The sequence below is a fragment of the Lacerta agilis genome, chromosome 15, assembly GCF_009819535.1.
Source record: "Lacerta agilis isolate rLacAgi1 chromosome 15, rLacAgi1.pri, whole genome shotgun sequence".
In the NCBI taxonomy this organism is placed as follows: Eukaryota; Metazoa; Chordata; class Lepidosauria; order Squamata; family Lacertidae; genus Lacerta; species Lacerta agilis.
Genome location: NC_046326.1, coordinates 38,724,972 through 38,737,684, shown reverse-complemented (window position 1 = coordinate 38,737,684; position 12,713 = coordinate 38,724,972). Strand labels below are relative to the sequence as shown.

General features: G+C 46.3%; 1 protein-coding gene across 1 annotated transcript in view; it reads right to left on the bottom strand.

Moving 5' to 3' along the window:
- Positions 1 to 12,713, bottom strand: part of BCAS3 (BCAS3 microtubule associated cell migration factor) — a 455,244-nt gene that overhangs the window by 45,622 nt on the left and 396,909 nt on the right.

Genomic DNA, 12,713 nt, shown 5'->3' with positions numbered 1-12,713 from the left:
ACCATGCCTCTCACTGGCTGTGCTCCATGCCCTCCTCAAGTGCTTTTGCTTGGATGGAATGTGTCCCTGAACTGTGCTTGTGCCTTTTGAATGCCTGGATGGAGACTTGTGTGCAGAAGCCCCTATTTTTTGCATGGCTGCAATGCACCCCTTCTGCTTAAAGAAGAGTTATACCTCTATTGTTCCACCCACTTTTGCTTCTGGCCCCGCCCACCACAGGCACGCAGCCCCCAGAAGGTCTCCCACAATGTAGAACGTGGCCCTTGGGCTAAAAGGTGCTCCACCCCTACTTTGCAAACACCACATTATTTTGTTGCAGAACTTACAACAGTCTGGCAAGGTAGGCTTGTGCAATTAACGTTTGGAACAACAGGACACTAGGATTGATGGGCCGTTGGCCTGATCTGTGGCAGAGCTCTTCTGGTATTACGTAGACTCTGTTAACATTACTACGCACCATGGCTGCGTTCTACTACTACTACTACTACTACTACTACTATTATTATTATCCCATCTGACCGGGTTGCCCCAGCCACTCTGAGTGGCTTCCAGCATATAAAAAACACAATAAAACATTAAATATTTAAAACTTATACAGGGCTGCCTTCAGATGTCTTCTAAAGGTTGTATTGTTACTTATCTCCTGGCTGTCCGATGGGAAGGCGTTCCACAGGGTGGGTGCCACTACTGAGAAGGCTCTCTGCCTGGCAGAGTGCTTCTGAATACCAGTTTCTGGGAACCACAAGTATGAAGTTCTTCTTGGGGCATCTGCTGGCCATGCGAGAATAGGATGCTGGACTAGATGGGCCAGCAGCCACACACTTGCTACGTTCTCCACACTGGAGACCTGCAAGTGGAACCCCCTGTTGAAATCCATGGGGATACTGAGGTCTTGGTTAGAGTCCTGAGGAGCAAAGGTATGGACTAGATGGCACTTTGGGTCCCTTCCAATGATATGATTCGATGAGTTTGATAGAGAGGCCTCCAGAAAGCCAGAAGTGCCTCCTCCCCGCGGTTTAGAGGCATCAAAATGACAAAACATAAATACACCAGCGGAATCCAGGGAGGCTATGTTTTCCCTAAAAGCAGGGGCATAGGAAGGGTGTGGCGGGTGCAGTCCACCCCAGGTGTCATGCCTGAGGGGGTGACAAGATGGCACACCGCAGGGGTGGCACTTACCACGGGGCCTGGCATGCAGTGTGCCTGAGCCATGCGTGTCTCCTGGGAGTGACGCGTGGCTCGGGGCCCCACACTGCCTGAAATGGCAGTGTGGGGCTTGTGTCCGCCAGGCGGACTCCGTGAGCAGCTCGCCACGATGCCCCACTGAGCAGATCACCGCCGTGCCCCCCCTGGGTGGATCACCGCTGTTCCCTGTGGGCAGATCGCCACTGTGCCCCCCTGGGCGGATCGCTGCCATGCCTCCATGGGCAGATCGCCCCACCCCCGCCGCACTGGGTGCTGGAGCAGCTATCTATACCCCTACCTAAAAGTAGACCATTAGTCAAAGAAGATGTAAGCCATCCAGGCACACACATGGGATGTAGCCAATGCTAGTCCTACTCAGAGTAGGCCCACTGATGGTAATGGACATGCTTAATTTAGGTTCATTCATTTTCGTGGGTCTGCTGTATGTAGAACTGAGTTGGATTCAACCCACGGGGACAGACACTGCTTTAAACACTCTCTCTGTAAAAATAATACCGGGCTTCATTTCCCACCTCAAGCGGGGACCCCCAAAGTTAGAAGACTTGTCCAATGCTGCCACTGAGTGAGAGGCCGGCCATTCCCCCGCCTTCCAACTTCTGCGCTGCTGGACACCATCCAACAATGCTCAACCACACACACAAAAATGCCCTAACGGGGCACTTGACACCGTTACGGACCCCAGTAATTTGATCATTGTCACATTGTTCCACATTTACGAATCTCTCCCCCTTCTCCCTGGAACTCGGTTATTCGTCCTCCGACTTGGATAATCAGACCATCATGAGGCCTGGGAACAATTTAGGGCTGTATTTTACAGCGTTGTTCCCCATGGGCATTGGGGAGAGAGAGAGGAAAAAACACCTATATCGTGTGTGTGTGTGAGGGTTGGGGGGAGAACCTTTCTGTGCAAAGAATTTTTAAAATAAGTCTGTGGCTGAAGAATTCAACTAATTGAGGGTCAACCTCCATCTGGGAAGAGATATCTTGCCTGTTTAAAACATGTGATTAGTTTCAACGGAATATGGTATTCATCACTAAAACCGATTGGGACCCACGCTGGAGAAGACTTTGGCTGCAAAGATGCCCAGAATAATCTATGTGTGAGAACTGCGGATTCTGGGAAAGCTTCATTTGTGTACCCATGCTAATTTCTTTTTGGGAAGAAAAACTGGTTGCAATTCTATGCATGCTTACTGGGAAGGAACAGAATCCAACGGGGGGAATGAACATAAGAAGCAGCCTTATATACCGAGTCAAAACATGGGTTCAACCAGATCAGTGGCGCTGGTCGTGATTGGCAGGAATCCTCTAGGGTTTCAAAGCTTCCTTCACCTCTACCTGGAAATTCCGAGGGTTGAACCTGAGACCCGTTTGCAAAGAGGGATGGAGCTGCTCTTGTCAATTTTGCTTTTTCCAGTTTTCCGTTTTTCCAATCTTAACTTCAGTTTTCCGCATTTCTGAAGCAATTTATTTTTTCTTTTTGAAAACCATTGTGAAAGTTCAATAGCATTTTAAGGTCAATTTCTGCTGATAAATACATTATTGTATGCAGCTTTGACTCCTGCCAACTTAGCAGTTCAAAAGCACGTCAAAGTGCAAGTAGATAAATAGGTACCGCTGTGGCGGGAAGGTAAATGGTGTTTCCGTGCGCTGCTCTGGTTTGCCAGAAGCAACTTAGTCATGCTGGCCACATGACCCGGAAGCTGTACACCGGCTCCCTCGGCCAATAAAGTGAGATGAGTGCCGCAACCCCAAAGTCGTCCGCAACTGGACCTAATGGTCAGGGGTCCCTTTACCCTCTACCATGCAGCTTTGAGTAACGTACACACTCCTGTAAGCAATTGCCCCTACACAAAAAGCCTTTATGTATGATACTTCAGCTAAAGTATTAATTTTTCAGGCACACTTTCCCCCTGATATACACATTTCTGTAAAATTGTTGGAGAACTGCATTGCACAGTTCGAAGATGTGAAAATTCTGAAGGACAGCTTATTTTGGCTCTTTCACTTTGATTCTGATTTGATTTTAGGATGTATTTTAATTGATTGCTTGATTTTATGGTAATATTTTATATATTTGATGTTAGCCGCCCTGAGCCCGGTTTTGGCCAGGGAGGGTGAGGTATAAATAAAAATTGTTGTTGTTGTTGTTGTTGTTATTTTGTTCTGAAAAGTACAATTAGGTAGGTTTGTCTTTAAATGTGAACCAAATCAGATTTGTCCCCATCTCTATATGCAACCCACACCCCTGTGCTCTACAAATGGGCTCTGAGTCTTTTCTGGCAGAGAATCAAATCTCCACACACAACAGCCCCAGTCCTGAGTACCACTTCTCTCCCCAGCCATTACTTCTAAAAAAAGTAAAGATGATAATGAAATGAAGAATTAGTATCATTTTATTTTTTTTGGAGCATGCCTCCCATTTCCATTCAGTTTTTTTTTTTAATGCATCCAACAAAGTTCTAGTTAGAGTAGACTCACTGGCTAACATTCACGGAGGAAAGGGATACTGAAGGCTACCAGCGATGATAGCTATTTTCTGCAGGCTCTTTGTATGTTCTCATGTTCATACGTTCACTGAAGGCAAGCCATGGTTCCTCTGCTTTCAACTTTGGCTTGGTAGGGTCATTTCGCATTGTAATATGAAAAGAAGTAACTCCATGGCTTGGCGTGATCAAGGAACTGCTGTTGGCCAAATAAGACAAAAAAAGGGAAGTGCAAGACCCCTTGGCGAGTTGTTGTCCTTCTGACTGGAGGGTCAGGACATGCCACCAACTCCAGTCTCACACGTTTTAGTGAATTACCACAAACACATGGTCAAAATGGCCTTGATGAGATCAAACAACAGAGTCCCATTAACGGCACATGTAGGAACAGAATCCGGGTGTAGTTTTCAAAAAATAAAAAATAAAAAAGGAAGAGAAAAAAGAGTCCATGCATTCAATTAGCAAGATACAGAACTTTTGTTCTTCATTGTTGTTGTTTAAAAAATCGCATACACAGAAAACAGCAAAATAAGAATCAGCCGCTGTCCCCTTTTGGACCTCCAGATGTGTTTCATTTCAAGCTTTGTGCCTGGATACGCCAACCTTCTTGAAGTTGAAAGAGCAGAATTGGCTGAAGACAATTACCTAAGAAATGCCTTCTAAACAAATACAGGCAACCAATCTGCTTGCTGCAGTATGGTGGCCACAACCCTCCGAGCCACTCCGAGCCCCCTTATTAGTTGGCAAGGTGTCCAATTAACAAATCACCCCCAAAGAGGAAGCATTTTGCTAAAAAGAGTGAGAGGGCAAAAGAAAATGTGGATTTGCACGGAATTTGCATGTGCTTACTTATTTGTATATATGCACATTTAGAAATATTGGGTTGTATCCAACTAAATGGGACACAGAGTAAACCAACTGGGCCTTAGTTAGCCATGCCCATTAATGTCCAAGGGTCTGCTCCGAGTATAGATTGCACTGGCCATAATTTAAATATAAGAGCAATATATCTCACGCTAGTGGAAGAAGACAGTGATCAGGAGATGAGCTTGAATGGCTTGAGAAGAGGATTAGACAAATTCATGGGAGCGACAGCTATCAGTGGCTACTAGCCAGGATGTCTATGTCCCTCCACTGTTGGAGGCAGTAGAGTCGTACCTGGGAAGTCGAACGGAATCCGTTCTGGAAGTCGGTTCGACTTCCAAAACGTTTGGAAACCAAAGCATGGCTTCTGATTGGCTGCAGGAGCTCCTGCAGCCAATTGGAAGTTGCGGAAGCCCCGTCGGACGTTTGGGTTCCAAAGAACGTTCGCAAAGCAGAACACTCACTTCTGGATTTGTGGCGTTCGGGAGCCAAAACGTCCAAGTACCAAGGCGTTTGGGATCCAAGGTATGACTGTATGTCTCTGAATGCCAGTTGCTGGAAAATGCAGGAGAGAGAGTGCATCACAGATAACTCAGTTCTGCCTCCCCTAACATAAAGCCTGCCCCCTCAAAAATAAATCCTAGCTACGCTCATGGGCCACACTGTAGCAGGGGTCCCTTCCATAAGAGAGTCGAAGCAATCTAGTTCAGGTTTTCAAAACACATCTGTTTTTCTGTATCTACTCAATGCTTCTTATATTGCCTGAGGTTCTACTGTTTTTATTTTTCTCTACTATAGTTTGGTCCTTAAAAGCATCCAATAAATAACAGGAATGAATGATGGCTGCGTTAGAAGGCACATGATTTGCATGTGGAAGGTCCAAGGTGCAACTATGTTTAAAAAATAATAATCAAATAGTAGGTGACAGTAAAGAAACTTCTCTGTCTGAAACCCTGGAGATCCAGCACTAATCAAAGTCAACCAGAGGTTAGCAGGTATCAGAGACAGTCACTAACTTGAATGGCTTTAAGGAGATCTAGGTAGATATTGCTGAACTCCCATGAGCCCCAGTCTGCAGGGCCAAGGACCATTGCTGGGAGCTGTAGTTCACTAACATCAGGAGGGACACAGGTCCTCCCCATCCTTGCTATATGGGGAAATGAACAGTAGGCAGGTGTCCTCAGCTTGGAAAAAGCCAGGCACATAGGTGGCTCCTACTACTGGCAATGCAAGACATTCTGATGTGACTATTCTCACATTACAAAGAATAAGCCTTTTTTTAAAAAGTGAATGATTGCTTCCTGTAATTCATTCATCCCAGGCACCTTTGTAATTAGCAAAAGGATCAAGCTTTGTGATTAGCAAAAGCGACAGTGGGGAGTACTCTTAAGCAAAGATCATATACTGGGCAGGGCTTCTGCTTTCCTGTCCACGCCCCGGGGCTTCCTGTGGGCACCCAGTTGGCCACTGTGAGAAGAGGATGCCGGACTAGATGGACCTTTGGCATGATGTGTCAGGGCTTCTTACGCTCCTGCGAGTCCTCCCAGCTCTTCTCACTCTTGGGTGATCTCTGCCCCGCCATGCAGATGACGGGAGGCCGTCCAATCATGCAGCCGACCTCCCCAGCTGCTCCCCTCTGCGATGCCTTTCGCCCAGGCTGCCAAGCGAGAACACCGCTTGCTGCCAAGTGTAACGTGGACACCTGCCCACACAGGATTCGTCAGAAACCACCAAATCCCTTCCAACAGGCCACCAAAGAGCTGTCAGATGGTAACATCCTTTGGCGTTGGTTTTGGGCTGGATGCAAACCAATGACCTCAAGGGGTGAACGCGTTCCCTCCTTCTCTCTCCATCTCTCATGCATGCTCTACTTTGTGCTCCCTTCAGCCATATGTGCTACATCAAGTAGCTTCTTTTATCTTGGCAAAAAACAGATGAAGAGACGGTTCGGATTGCTAAATAAATACATTAATATTTGCCTACCCCCCACCCGACATTGTCAGCTTTCATATCCAAGCTCCGCTCTGCTCCCTGGTGTGGCCAAGACAGAGCGGCTTCCCTTTGCCTCGCAGCCCAGTTGGCTTGATGTGAGCCTGTTCAGGCAGCAACCACGAGATACCCAAAGGGATGTCGTGTGCTGCTTGTATTAAGAGTGTAGAATATTCAGCGCAGGGATTTGCTGTCCAAAGAGTGGACAATTTTTATAGACAGTTGCTTCTGCAATTGGCTTCCATCCTAGCAACTGCATTCCTCGTGTGCTCCTTGGCCGCATTGCTCAGTTGTTCCAAAAATAAAACAGAAACTTCCTCTATCCCATCCAAAGTTCTGGCGGAATGAGGATTAAAGGACTAACACACCGGTCTTAAGCGGCTCAAGAGAACAAAGGGGTTGAGGCCAGATAAAAGAGTTTGTGCCAAACAACTCTTTCAAGGTAGCAACAGGACACTTGGAGGCGGGGACATACAATGCAACAGTCAGCATGGACCATGTATTTGCCTGGGGAAAGGGACATAGGTCAGTGGAAGAGCATTTGCATTGCACGCAGAAGGTCTCAGGTTCAATCATTGGCATCTCCAGATAGGGATGAGAACATCTCCTCCCTGAAATCTTGAAAAGTCACTGCCAGTCAGCATAGACAATTCTAAGTTGGATGGACCAACAGTCTGAATCGGTCACCCAGGTTGAATTCCAACACACTATGTGGGGTGATTTCCCATCTCAAGCTGAAAAAGCTTGGAGGCTGCCTTTCCTCAGAAGACCTTCTGAGGTCCACATGCAGGTGATGTCCAGAGGGGAAAACTGGGTGGAGCCTGAAGCGAAAGTGGGTGGAGTTAGGAATGTGGGTCTCACCTCTTTATAGAAGTCTACATTTCAGCCACACAAGAGCCAGAGGTTTCTACACACACACGTGTGTGTGTGTGCGCCCGCACGCACACAAACACACAGCTCTCTATCTCCATCTTCCAAGCAAGCAAGTAGCATTATCAAAATTCAAGAACCTATTCGAACCAGACAAAAGAAATCAAGGAGGGTGTGACCTGGGGATAGTTCTGAGGGCCTGTCAGGGAGGCCTGGAGGGGGCCAGGGATTTCCCTCCCTATCTCCATCTTTTTTACACAGTCCTTTAGACTGGAAAAGCCCTCCCAAGATGATTCTAGGTGCATAAAGTGAAATGTCTGTGCGACTGCGTTTTCACATTCCTCTCCATTATCATCCTCAGCATATGTGTCCCCAGTTCTCTCCCACCTTCTTTTAAAAATTAAACGTTCCCTGATAATTATCCTTCTTGATTGCATCCTGTGAGATCCTTCCATGTTCCAGTAATTAACAGCAAGTGTTTCCTACGCGTTTTTCAAAGTCCTTGCAAAGCAGCTCTTCAGCTGTTAGTGCTAGGCAAATGAGCTAACTGAATAAAGAGATTACAAGTCATCATTTAACAAAGCTCACATCAGGGACTTGTACCCTTTTAAAGGTGTCAGAGGAGTAACAACCTCCTCCAGCGTGGATGAAACATTAGCCTTCTTTCCCTCCCTGCTTCCCCTCTCTAGAACAGGTAAAGCCTGGAAAGGAGAGCTGGATGCTTTGCAACCCTGTCCAATCAATGGCACCTGGTGCCATTTATTTACTAGTAGCCTTGTGCCCCAAATTGCTCTGGAACACCAAGAATATGGGACAAAATCAGTGCAGTTTTGAAATCAGTGGTTAAGATCAGTGAAACTTTGATATAGTACCCAACTGCATCTATGCACAGGTGGAAGCCTGCTCCTTGGTTTCAGGAACCAACATGCAAAGCTGGTTTAGGATCTCTTAAGATATGCACAACAAACACACAACTTCCCAAAATGTACATTTAGAATTATTATAACCCACTTTTATGTCCTAGTGACCTCTAAGCATAAAAGTGCACATCGATAACAATTAAATCAACACAATATCATTAAAATACTATCGGACCATAAATTGGAACCTATAGCAATTTCATTCCCTTTTACAACAAGGCCCAGTGGGAGAAACAACAGCACCGAATCAGGCACCGAAGGCTTTTGAGAACAGATGAGTCTCTTCAGAAACCAGCAAAAACCCATTACCGTTCTGGCTATTCATGCATCCAAGGGGGATGAAGTCCATCATGGGGGTGCCGCCACAAAAGAGGCCCTCACCGCAGAAGCAACACTCATTAAGCAGCAACCAGCAGTGCCCCCTTTGCCAATCTCAGAGTCAGGGAAAGCAGGGAAAGAAGGCAGAGATGAAGCTTGAAGGCCATTTCTTAAGACTATATAGAGAGAAAGGAAGTTGAAAGACTGGTTTGTTAACTTTTATCAATGGCTACTAGCCATAACACCCTTGTTCTCCTTCTATCATCAGAGGGCTACTGCTGGAAGGGAGAGCACTATTGCACTTAGTTCCTCCTTGCAGACTTTCTTGGGGGGTATCCGGCTGGCCAATGCGAGAACAGGATGCTGGACTAGCAGGGCTCTTCTTATGTACTCATTTAGGTATTACAGTTATAGGTAAAGGTAAAGGACCCCTGGAAGTTAAGTCCAGTCAAATGCGACTATGGAGTTGCAGCGCTCATCTCGCTTTCAGGTTAAGGGAGCCGGTGTTTGTCCACAGACAGCATTCTGGGTCATGTGGCCAGCATGACTAAACCCCTTCTGGTGTAATGGAACACTGTGACAGAAACCAGAGTGCACAGACACACCGTTTACCTCCCTGCCACAGCAGTACCTATTTATCTACTTGCACTGGCGTGCTTTCGAACTGCTAGGTTGGCGGGAGCTGGGACAGAGCAACGGGAGCTCACTCCATTACAGGGATTCGAACTGCCGATCTTCTGCTCGGCAAGCCCAAGAGGCTCAGTGGCTCAGACCACAGCACCACCCGTGTCCAGTTATTACAGTTATATACCATCTTGAAAAAAAGTTACAGTGATGTAGATTGTTCTCCTTCTCCCCATTTTATCCTCATAATAACTCTCTGAGTTAGGTTAGGCTGAGTGGCGGTGACTGGCTCAAGGTCACTCAGTGAGAGCTTTGTGGATGAGCGGTGATTTGAATCCTGGCTTGCCAGGTCTTAGTCCAACACTCTATACCCACTGCACCACCCTGACTCTCTACACCTTCTCTGGCCCGATGAGAAGCCTGTGCTCCTGAAGGAATCAAGGAGCAGATGCCCTACGTTCTGAACATTTCAGGATCCTGGAAACTGCCAAACAGAGCCAGGCTGCACAAACTCTCTCTCACTGCCTCTTGCCTACTTGAGTGTGCCAGGCCAAGCAAAACTAAACCAAACCCAATAACAACCAGTGGCTGTGTTGGGGCAGTGAGCCCTTTGCCAGTCTCGAGCTTTGGAAACGTGCCAATCCTCTAGATTTGGCCACAGCCAGTACTGCAACACTGGCATGCTCTCTTGAGCAAAACAGATTCTGCACATAATGGGCCATCTTGTTGCTTGTTGGGATGGCTCCCCCCCCATGTCATTGATTTCCCAATAAATCTGTTTCCCCTGCCTGCCTGCGGATTCCTATTGCCTTGGGCTCATCTTGGGATCTTCCTGCTGGGTCCTGGCATGCTCTAGAAGGGATAGGATAGACAGAGAAGGCGTAGCACCTTTGTCCAGAAACCGCATGTCAGAGCTGGCTCCTGTACAGCTGAGGGTAGAGATTTCTTTCTTTGGAGGGGGGGGGGGGAATCAGATTCAGTTCACATTTAAAGGCGGACCTTCACACTTTTCTCAGGGGAAACAATACGGAAATAGAAACGAAGTCATCCTTCAAAGTGTTCACTTCTCTAAATTTTCCAGCTCAGTCCTCCAGCTGGAGAGACTGGAGAAGCGCTGCAAAAATGTGTAACACTGGGGAAAATTGCATGCCAAGAAGTGTATACTAGGATATATTTGCACTAAAACACTAATGGATTTTCATAAAGACAAAAGGCAATAATCCACAAACTGCTGTGAGAATGCGGAGAACGTAAGACTTGAGAAAATGAGAAGCTGTGAGAAAGCAAAATGGGCAGACTTGCCTGTCTGGAGCTGAGTGAGCGGGTGGAAAGGGCTGAAGCAAAGGCGGAGGGCAAATAAAGCAAAGGGAGTTTGGTGGCCAAGGAGAGGAAGCCTGCTGCCAGCAATCCTTCCGAAATGGAGCAGGAGAGCTGTGTCTTTAAGAGCCGTAATCATTTATCAACTACTTAAAAAAAAAAAGCAGTGACTTTTCAGCCTGCTGCTCAAATTTGTTCAATTAGACACGGCCCCACAGGGTGTTATCAAGTGTGAAATGCGTCTGCCAAGGCCTTGGAATTAAGCAGCACAGGCAGGCTGTTTCTTTTTCAGGCCTACAGGTTACTAGGCAAATAAATAAATTAATATAATAAATAAATTAAAATTAAACCTGCCTTCTTTCCCAGGATGAGAAGAGGAGGAAATGGAGAATTCCCAGTTTTAAAACCCTGTATCAGTCTTTTAAAGCACAGCTGGGTTCAACTGGATGGAAAGTGTTAAAGCCTTTTTATTTATTTTTTTGATGCCTGTGAGTTACAAGGCAACAAAATAAAATAAAAATAAAACCCTTCTTCTTCCCAAGGAAGAGAAATAAACCAGGAGAATTTGAACGAATCCTGACTTAAAACCCTTTTAAAGGATTGCTAGCTTCAACTAGGTAAAGGGTGCTAGGTGGGGGTCCCCCCCCCCCAGGCCTACAAATTACTAGGGAATATAAAAAATCTGCCTCCTTTCCCACAACAAGAAGTACAGTATGATGAAGGGCAGAAATTCTGATTTAAAACCCGGGATCAGCCTTTTAATGGCTTGCCAGTTTCACCTTAGTAGTAAAAGGGCATTAGCCCTCTTTAAAATGTTTTTAAGCCTAAGGGGTTACGAGGCAAACCAAACAAATAAAAATAAAATAAAACCCGCACTCTGACAAGAAGTAGAGCAAGAGGAAGAGGAGGAATCCTGATTTAAAACCCCGGATCAGCCTTTTAAAGGATTGCCGGTTTCAGCGAGGTAAAGGGTGTTAGCCGGCGCTGCACTTCGCACCTTGAGTTGTCCTGTCTCACACCACTGACCCTTTTGTGGCGCCATAATTCTCAAGAAGAAGCTTGGATGATCCGTCTAAGAGCTTTACGTATGCCATCTGAGGTCAGGTGCCAAATGCAATGTAAATTAGGAGCTAAGAGCCTTGGTTGCTAAACAGCTGCTAGGCGCCTCAATTAGAAAGACAAGTCAGATTAGGAGTAATTAAGGGACCCACATACAAAACACACACAACAAAAATTGCTCGGGGTGGGCAGGGAGTTAATACCCAAAGGGCGGCCAGCTCATCTTGTTTCTGTCCAGCAGAACACCCCTGCGGCACGTCGAAGAGAGCAACAAACGTCCCTGGAAAATTCCAGAGGAGTGGGTGTTGGGGTTCTGTAGCAGGAAGACGTCTGAAAGATCCAGTGTAATGCAGACTGAGTACTGACTGAACTAGAACGAGGATTCAGAGCCTTTGGTATTGTATTGGATGTTTTATTGGAGGAAACAAGGGCAACAGGAACAAAGGAAGCTGCCTACTTCCAAAGTCAGGCCATCGATCCGTCTCTAGCTCAATGCTTCCAACACTGAACGGCAGCAGCACTCCGAGGTTTCAGGAAAGGGACATTCTCAGTCCAACCCAAAGTTTGGAGATGCCGGGGATTGAAGCTGGGATCTGCTGCACACAAAGCAGATGTCCTGTCACTGAGTTACAGCCTTTTCCCTACGCATCAACTGTTGTTACGAACAATATTTAAGTTGTCAAGGTATAGAAGCAGAAAGCTGACCAGAAATCCAGGAGTTCCTGTGTGCCACAATCACATGTAGTTTGGAAGATGGGCTGTGTGTGTGTGTGTGTGTGTGTGTGTGTGTGTCCCACATGCACAACAGAACTGCTGTTTTTAGTATGTAAGATACAACAGAGATATGGCAGGCATCCTTGCTTTGATTTGAGTTGACTTAATATTTCCGCAAAGGTTGGGCTCAAAGCGTCTCACAATAATCACAAAAGCATTTTTAAAAAGCAACAAACCTTACAAGCACTATCCTATCAAACACAATAACGTACAAATAAAGCAAACAACAAAACATTCATCAGAATGATTTTGACTTTTAGGTATCTCCCAAACGCTGGTTAGGCCT